Source organism: Camelina sativa, chromosome 5 (genome assembly GCF_030686135.1).
Source record: "Camelina sativa cultivar CO46 ecotype springtype chromosome 5, ASM3068613v1".
Taxonomy (NCBI): Eukaryota; Viridiplantae; Streptophyta; class Magnoliopsida; order Brassicales; family Brassicaceae; genus Camelina; species Camelina sativa.
The window spans coordinates 24,569,419-24,579,475 of record NC_141884.1 but is presented as its reverse complement, the minus strand read 5'-3'; positions in this window follow the sequence as shown (position 1 = coordinate 24,579,475).

Below are 10,057 nucleotides of genomic sequence, written 5' to 3'. Positions count from 1 at the left end.
CGAAGTCCTTTCAGGAACCTTCGAACCATCGAAGCTTCATCGTCATTTCCATTGTACAAGTACTTCTGAAGTCTTCTAAAGATTTGGCCATATGCCCTCACACTCTTATAACCTTGCTCCAAGATTATGAACTGTTCCTCCAATCAATCACGTGACTCATGAGGGAAATACTTGAGCTCGAACTCCTTCTTGAATGTCTCCCAAGTTACCCACACATAACGGTAGCGAGAAGCCACCATCTCCCACCAAGCTCCTGCATCTTCCTCTAAAAGGTTAACTGCAATACGCCTACGATACTCAGTTGGGCATTCAAACGTATCGAAATGCACCTCCAGGTTCCGTAACCATCTGTCCGCCTGCACCGTGTTCGCCTCCCCCTTGAAATTTCGAACACCTAGATCCTTCATCATCTTGACCAACCTCACAAATTGTCCCATTGGCGTATCTGTTAGTGGATCTCCTTGAATTTGTGGTTGTTGCTGTTGCTGTTGTATCATGTGCATTAGCAAGGTTTGTATCATCGCAAGAGTTTGATGTGTCTCCGACGTCTGTCCTCCAGCATTTCCTTCTGGGTTCATTTCCCCTTCTCTCGGCGTCGCTGCATTTGAATATGCAGGAAATGGCTCAACATGTGTGTATTTCCGAGTTCGTGGATACGCATACTCCAGCGTCTCATACCGCACTGATCCCCACGGAGAATACCTCGGTGTATCTCCGGGACTATCCCAACCAAACATGTCACTCGCGTTAGCTGTGCGGTGCACATGTACATCCTAATCTGACTCATCACCGAAATACAGACCCCATTCCTCAGCCCCAAACGGTTGACCCCAACTCTCCTCCTGACCGAAAGGCAGTCCTCATCCTACCTCTTGCTCTGGTGAAGAGTCTCTCGATCCAGTTCCTCCCGAACCTCGACCAGACATCTGCAGCCATGGATAGCAAGGTATTTAATCCCATCTACCTAAAGTGTTGAACGAACCAGAATTCCTAAGTGCCCTTATGCGACTCTTGACTCAAAAGAAAAAAAATGAAACAATACGAGTATAACGAAGAATCATATTCACGCTCTGATACGATCGTTGTAACGCCCCCGAACCGTTTTATGGCTGGAAATACCTGAAACGGCCCTGAGACGCTACTTGGAAACTATCAACAACGACCCGGCCTAGGTTCTCAACCCTTTTATGGCCTTGACTGGTCCATCGGTGAGGTTTCCACCACTTTAGACACCACTTAGGCTTTATACCTTCGCGATGCCCAAGTGTTGCGCTGTCCCGGACAAGGATCTATGAGCCGTTACTCGTATTCGAATATAAAACCGATTCTTTATTAAATAAAATATTTCACAAGTCTTAACAAAATATTTATAGCGTTTATGGCCAGGCCTATTGCCAAAAATATTATACAGATTTTCCTTATAAAATATAACATACTTTTTCTTTACACAAAGGCACAAAAATCTACTTTCCGGGCTCCAATCGTCCAACACGCCCTCTAACACCCTCTACTTGTTGCCTGCAGGACAAACACTATCATAAGTAGTCTAAGATTACTTAGTTAGTTCCAGGGGTCCCTCCAGAAGATTAGATTCCCCAAATCACAAGGAATCAATCATGCAACACACAACAAGCAATCACACACAACAATAATCAAGCAGACAATGCATACAGAAGCTAAAAAGCAACAAAATGCAAGCAATCTACAACATGCAAACTTGAATAAAAGTAAATATTTTTAAACAAGTTTACTAGGGCCCAGATGTGCTGCCTCTCGCCAAACACCCATTTTCCCCGCATTGCATCCACCCTAGGCATGCAATCGGACTTTCCTCATAAACTACACCGTCGTGTAGAGCTCCGCCCATGGTAGCTAACCAAGTCTCTCCGAGCATTCGACATGCAACACCACACCCTTGTCTGATGCATGTCGTAACCAACCGGTGAAGGTCAGACACATCTCTATCTTAGTGTGCTTATGGCCGCTGGACCCCCCTGTCACACGCCACACATTAAGACCTTCCATATCCTTATGGGTACTTTTTTTTATAAGCTTTAAAGAACTTATAACACATAAAGTCCTCACCAAAAGTGGGTATTCAAGTTTATAAGCCTTAAAGAACTTATAAATCACTAAATACCACCACTTAACCTCACATGCAATAGATCTTCAATGCAGATCCGCAATCATGCATAAGATCTACCATGGAGTACATCCCACACTGAGCAACCAACTCAAAGTGCAAGCAAAACTCAAGAAATTCACCTAAGAAAATCAAGCAGAAATGCAACTATATACACATGCAAACTGATACTAGATTGAGTCGCCACTCCAATCTAGTTCAGATCTATGCTCCCTGAAACTCACAAATTTTTGAAGAACCACCGGAATCCTTGGTAGCTTCGATCTCCACTTCGCAGATGCAACCACTGATCGGTGAAAATTCTTCACAACAATTCTCCAGAGCTTTTCTCTCTTCTCTTCTCTCTCACTCTCAACAGCCCTTAGCACTCCTCTCTTTTTCTACTTCTCTAAATAAGAAAGAATGAGGCTATTTATAGAGTATTGAGTGAAGTAGTGGACATGCACAAAAAGGTGAGGTGTCGCGTTCTCATTCTTAGGCGTGTGGTGATGACACCTCAGGGGGCGATGTGTCACGCTGTCATTCATCTAAGTTGCATGGCATCAAAGAATATGTACCTCCACTCACTAATTCCTCCAAGGAATCTAGAATATTCTCCTCCACTCACACATTTTCGATGACATCTAGGAATATTCTTCTCCACTCACACTCTTGAGTGATTAAAATAATTCCTTAGTGCTTCCTCCACTATCTTGAGACAAAATCGAGTGGGAGGCAATATTCCTCTCCACTATCTCTCAATTGATTAAATAATTCCTTAATGGTTCCTCCACTATGAATATTTAATTATTTTTCCTCTACTCCAATAACTCTGTTTAATAAAAAATTATTTTTAGCGAGTTTCTTCTCATCTCCCGAAACTTTTGTCCTTTTTGATCCCCATCCGGATCAATTCTTCAAGGAAATTTTATTCTGTAGTGAGGGTTACTACACACACCCTCTGTCACCATGGTGGATAACGAGGCATGTGCCTCTTTGTCTTCTCCACCAAGGGAGGTGCCGACTAGGTTCCCTGTTGTCGATCTTACTGGTGATGTTCTAACATCTGCTCTGTCAAACCAGGGAGTCGCGTCCCGGTTGCGTAAGAGAAAACAACCCACTGATGCCGACAACCGGGATCTCAAACGTTCTCATCTTGCTAAGGAGTAATGGATCTCTACCTCCCGAGGGGTAAGCTACAAGACTTCACGTAGGTATGGTTTCTTTGCCTCTCAAACCCTTGCCTCCGAAGCATGCTTCTCTCTAAGGGTTAATGATCAGGCAAGGGAACTAATAGATAGGGCTGGATTGTTAAAGACTGTTACTTAAGTCGGATCCTTTGATTCGGATGTCGTTTATGAATTTTGGGCAAATCTTCGTGCGGTGATGGTTGAGGGGGATTCGGTAGATGTTCTGGTTTGCGACTGGATGTATGAGTTTTCACCCACTCGAACCAATGCCCTGTTTTGTCTACAGTCTGTTGATGTTCCTGAGTAACGATTGCAGACAGCTGCAATTTTGGAGGAGGATCTAGCTCTGTTTCTCTCAGACGGCAAGGTTAAAACCTGCAAGCAGCTGGTGCCGACAACGATCAAGAATCTGGTGATCAAAGATCTGCACAAGATCTGTTGCAGCAACTGGTCTCCAACAGTGAACACCGGCTACATTTCCGCGACAAGAGCTATGGTGATCTATATGATCATGCACTACATTCCGTTTGACTTTGGGAGGATGGTATATGATCAGATCATTCAGTTGGGACTACAAGCTCAATCAGGATTCCGGTTGCCGTTCCCCAGCCTCATCTACCAGCTGTTGGAAGCACATCATCCTATTCCGAGTCTTTGACCTCAGGCTGCTAAGAAGTCTACAAGGAAACAGAGTGCGTCACGACCTGCTGAGCCTGTTCTTAAGTGCGGATCGTCTGAAGAGCGCAAAGCCATCCGGTTGGCCATCAAGATTCTGCAACAGGTGTTAGTAGCTGGTAAGTGACTCAATTCTCTCTCGTCTTGTGTTTATCTTGATTGAAATTTTTGACTAATTTGTGCCAAACAAGCAGGGGGAGATGAGTCTGATTATGATGCTTGAGGGGAGTTTAGAGCTGTGGGGGAGCTGTTATGTTTTTTTTTGTAGTTGGTTGACTTTGTTTTTCTTTTTCCCTTTTTTTCAGACTAGTATTAAGTGCTTTGTCTCTTATTTGGGTTTCCCTCGATTCGATTGATTAATTTTCTGCGTGTTCTTTGATATGCAATACTCTGCAGGTATGGTTGTATGTTCTTGGCTGGTGTTGGTTGTGGTTTTCAGGTCTTGGTGCAAGGGTTGCTTGTTTGTCAAGTTCAGTCAAAAAGTGGGAGATTGAAAGCGCATATTTGAGATCAGAGCTCTGAAGACAGGATGCTGCGAAGATAGAGGTCTGAGCTGGTGATGTGGCACGAGATGCTGATGTGGCTAAAGCTTGTTGGACACAGTGATGGTTTGTATAATATAGATAGACGAGCAAGCTGGATATACTCGGATATACATAGAAGATTGAGAGAATATTTTGTCAAGAGAGGATAAGGAAAGACTTCCTTTTAGTTAGGATGCACAAAGATTTAGTTAGAAATCTTTGGTGCAAGGTTAAATAGACGTAGGCACTCGGGAGCATAGTTTGTGAGATTTGTGACCTTCAAGCAATCATAAAAAGCTTAGAAGGTGAGTGTTGTTTATCTCTTTTAGATCTACTCAGGATGTTGTGTTAGATAGATAAAAGAGTGTGCTGAATTTTAAGTCTTGTAAGAAACATGAGTTTTTGTATAAAATTGAATTAAAGTGTTTGCTTGGCGCGTTGCGTTCCAAACGGTTTTAGTTTGTGTGTGCTTCTCTATACCTTAACATCTATGCTTGGATTCAACAACAACGGTATGGAAGGAGAAGATGAAAAAGCAGAAAGAAGAGAGTAAGGAGAAGAGAGAGCAGAAGAAACAGATACAACTGGAGAAGCTTTTGCAGCAGAAGAACCAAAAAAAAAGAAATGAGGGATCAATGTTTAAGTACGTTGAAAGGATGACTACGACCTAAGACTTTTATATATAACGTTTGACTTTTGGTTTGATGATTTAATATATTATTATTACTGTTTTCTGTGTCACGCTTTAGTCACAAAAGTGCGACAATTCATCAAAGTACAAAACAGAAAGTAAAGCCTCGAGCTTAATTTAATATATGACCTTAGAACGAATTCTTGTTTATACTACAGGTCTTATTCATCATCGTCAAGAATCACATAATCTAATAGAAAAATGGTTGTGCTTAGTTTCTTTTGAAGCTACAAAACGAATAAATCATTAAATAGAAGGGTTATAGTATTCTATCCCTCTGTGTGCTATTTATTAATGGAAAAATTCCCAAAAAAAACCTAAACTATTTAATACTTACCAAAAACATGTATTTTTTTTCGTTCCTAGAAAAATACCTTAACTATTTTTTAGTTGATAAAATATATATAAACTATTATTTTTTTGCAATATCTCCTCGTCTCCGTTACGAATGTTAACGGCATTGTGATGACGTTACTATTTTTTCGAAAATTCCAGAAAAAAAACACAAATTATTTGTCAGAAAAAAATACATGAATTTGTTCATTTCTTATTTCTCCATTAATAATATTAGAAATCATAACTCATAATTTTCTCTGATCTCTTGAACTTCACAAAAGTTTTACAACTATTTAGAATAACTAAATTTAAGAATAAAAATACACGATTAAATTAATTATTCATGCGTGAACTACCACTCACTATCTTGTGTGATGTCACGCAAAAGTGTGCTTCTCTCAACAAAAATAAAAATAAAATAATCTAATCGAATAGCGGAAGCCTAGTAATAAAATTTGACAATGCTATTGAAAATAGAAACATTTTAATTATTTTATTTGTAATAGTAATGGTCGATTATAGTGATCTTAATTGGAAATAAGAAGAATTTTGTTTCTGGTAAAATACATTAAGTTTAATGTTAGAATTATTTTTATGATTTCTTAAGTTTCACATATTAAAAAATAAATAAATTACTATCTCAATCATAAAATTATATATTAGCTAATAAAAGGTGAAGAGAGACTAGATGTTTGCAAGCGAGGAATGCACTGTAAAAGATGCCAAAAGAAATGGTAGTGATCGGTGTTTAAAATTTAAATTTAAAAAATAGTTTACAAAATTTTTTGAAAGATAATGTAAATAACTTAAGTGAAAGGAAAGTGTTATTTTAGAAAAATACATGCACTAATGAACATATTATTAGCTTCAAAATCTGGTTTAACCGTTTGGCCATGTAATCGTGGTAAGTAATACTCCTTCCATTTTTTTACGTGTCATTACAGGCATAATTTTTTTTGTTTTACTTTATTTGTCATTTTCGGTTTTCAATGTACCTTTTTAAAGGGAAAAAACTTAAAAATACTCTATCTTTTTCTTTGGAAGTTTAATACATGGTCTTTTTGGTTGGAAGTTTAATACTTGTTTTATTTTACGTTGTTCTTTAAAACTTTGGTTTATATTTGTGTTGGTTGATTAGTACCCCGTGGTTAACAGCCGTTAAAGGTCCTGACGAAATCACTAACTATGGTTAAAAACTAACAACACGTGGTTATTAAACCCATTGAAAGACACTGTTCTCAATTAAGGGGGTTCGCGATTTAGGAAAAAACAAGAGTGAAGGGCAATAAACCAACAACCAGCCAACAACATGCACAACGGAAGCATAAACAACTTAACCATCTCCAACATATCACCAACACAATAACATTCCAACATTAATAAACATAACCAAGACCAGCAACACATAATCGAGACCCTAGTTCATCGTCATCCTCATCACCATGATTCCACTTCGCATATTACTTACACCACAAACAACAACTGAGATGCGTAAGTATTATCACAAATATTTAGTGAAGCAATCCTCTCATCTACTAGACTATACACACAAGCAATTAAGGCCATCCACAAGAAACAGCATAAAACAGCCAAAATAGATAATAGGAACCAAAAATGTGTCCATAGATACCTGGTGTCGATCGACACCCTTCTGGTGTCTGTCGACACCAACAACTGGTGTCGAACGACACCCCTTATGGTGTTGGTCAACACCACCACCATACTGCACCACATCTGCAACACGATCTCCTTTCGCGACATCAGATGGTGTTGATCAACACCCGCCTGGTGTCGGTCGACACACAAACTCTACAACATCTCTACTGATGATCTCCTCCATCAATCTCCACCATATCATCTCTCACAACAACACTTCCAAGAACAGCCACAAAAAGCCACACAAACACCACAAAAAGCACACAAAACAGAAGAAAAACAATCAAACAATCACCAAAACAAATAACACAAACTATAATTGCTTAGATAAGCCATGGTCATGCACTCACCTTGATTTAGAAAGAGATTTAGGACAAACGAGACAATGAATAACACCAAAAAAATCTCCCTGAAACCAACAACCATGAAACCTCTTTCTCTTCTCTTTGACAACCCCCAAAAGATCCTTATGCTCCTCTTAAACCTCCTAGAGTCTCCCTTTGCTCTCAAGATCAAACTCACAATCTCTCTCTCTATCTTTCTCTTTCTCTCCCAGAAGCGACAAACACCACTAGGGCAAGGAAAAGAGGCTGTTCGCGCCTTTAAAAATGAGACTTAGGGTTTCCAAACCCAAACGAAGCTAAACCAGACGATTACAAAATAACCCACATAACCACAATTTGATGGTGTCGATCGACATTCACCCAAAATTGGGCTCGGGATGTTACATCAGAGCCTTCTCTTCTCGTATTTATACGCGGGTAATCTAACATCCAATATATAGAGTTTTCTTATTCCGTTAAGGAAACATTCCATCTCTCTTCAAGTAGTGAATATCTTATGTCTATTTACCTTTATTCTTCCCTTGCTCCTCAAGTCAACGACTAATTTGGTTGATCACCCGAGGAGACTAACTTCAACGACCTTCCTTAACCTAACTGGCTTGATAGGCCGAGCTTCTCGTCTACACAATCGAATCCTGTATGTGGTGGTTTACTCTGTGTTAACCGGGTGGGGCTAAATCACCCTGCTACAATAAATGCCCCAAGTTCTTTGAGAGGAGATGCAACTTGGAGCTCGGCAAAGTGAAAGAATCCATTAGCTCGGTGTAAACAACAAAAATTCGATTCTTGACATGTGCTGCTTCCTCGAAGTGATCAATTAATCATCTCCGACGAGACTTCTTTTTCTTCGGCTAGTGATAACGCCCTGATGTTCCATCACCCAGCAACTCAAAGGCGCATCATGGGTGTGGCGACGGCAGCGAAATCCATAATTGCTTTTGGATTTAGAGAGTCACCTTTATTTCTGCGTCAGCCGAGATCTTCAAAATCGACTCAAATGTTCTAACGATGATTGGGTTCATGATTCAAATGTTAGTAGAAAAGCATCTACTCCACCGAAAGAAAATCCTTTCGAGGGCCCTGCGAGCGTAGCAACATCTTCCGTCAAGAAGTCAGTCAGTGACTTGCTCAAAGTCTATGGGTTCTCCAACCGAAGATTCCATTACATATGTCCTGGAGCTGACAAACGACCTTGGAATCCTCTGAATAGCTACGTTTTTCTATACAAAGCTTACTTCATCCATTACTCTTACGGTTTTGGAACCATAGAGGGAGTGTGATTTACCAACTTAGTCTTGATTTTGTTTGCGACATAGTCAGGTTGCTACTTTAGGAGCTGAGGTTGGGATTAAGATTCGCTCCGGCTTCTTCGAGGAGATAATTTGATTGAAGAAAATGGATAGCATGCCCGACTGCTTCTATGTTTCATTGCGTTCTTATCGGAACCTTGTCTTCAGATCCAAACCAAGCTAGTTCAATAACTGGGAAAGAGGTTACCTTACTATCCGAGTTAATTTGTCTGTCTAGTTTTAGAAAAGGATCCTAACAAGGCTCAAGCTTCACCACGCGAGAAGGGTGACGAACTAGGGTTTCATTAGTGTTACAGCTGCACCTCGTTGAGGCTGCATACATACCCGTGAGAAGGAATAATGCCGTTCGTAGTTCATGATACCAAAGATGGTGTTTGAGGTCTTTTGTGGGAGTCTGCCCTTGTCTTGAGATCTACCTCTTCAATGAAGCGTCTTCCTCGTTACATAGAGAGGTTGCTTCTAAAATATGTTTAGTTTCCTCGTTCCTCAGGGGATATATTCCGTTTCCCCGATGTTGAGAATATTTGGGTAGATTTGATCCAATCTTTTCCATATACCCTTATAAGATGGTTTGCCGTCTATCGAGGATGAGTTGATTAGGCTTAAGCTATTTGACAGAATCCGGTGTATATTGGTCTATCTCGGGTTAACCGGATAGTTCTAAATCACCTTCCAACAATTAGTTCCCCCCCCTGCCCCCAAGTTCGATGAAGGGTGGCGTATTTTGGAGTTACTCATAAATGTCCCTAACTTCGTGGAATCTTGTCTTGCTCAAGGTTCCTTGAGAAGCTGACGTTACAATGCGAGATGTAAGCTGCGAATGAGCTGTGGACAAACTGCAAAGTAAGTGTAAGTATGGTTCTTATGGTTACTTCAGAATTGTATCTAAGTGTGAGGAAGACTCTCGGTAAACGAGAGGGTTACCTTAGGGATATCTTTCAAGTGATGCACGTGAGCTACACGTGAGACGGAAGACGAAAGCTGTTGAGGTCGTCGAAGTCAACGGGAGCTATAAGGTCTTTGCGGTTTTAATCTCTTGAACTGATTCTTATCTTCATCTCTGTATCAGAGAGTTAGTTACAGAGAGGTTAGAGAGAGAGAGAAGAGAGAGAAAGCTTGAGAGCGTTGTAACAGAAACAGTGATCACAAGTATCTAGTGGATTCCGGAGTATCATCTCCGGCGAGACGTAGCGTTTCCGGTTAAGGAGT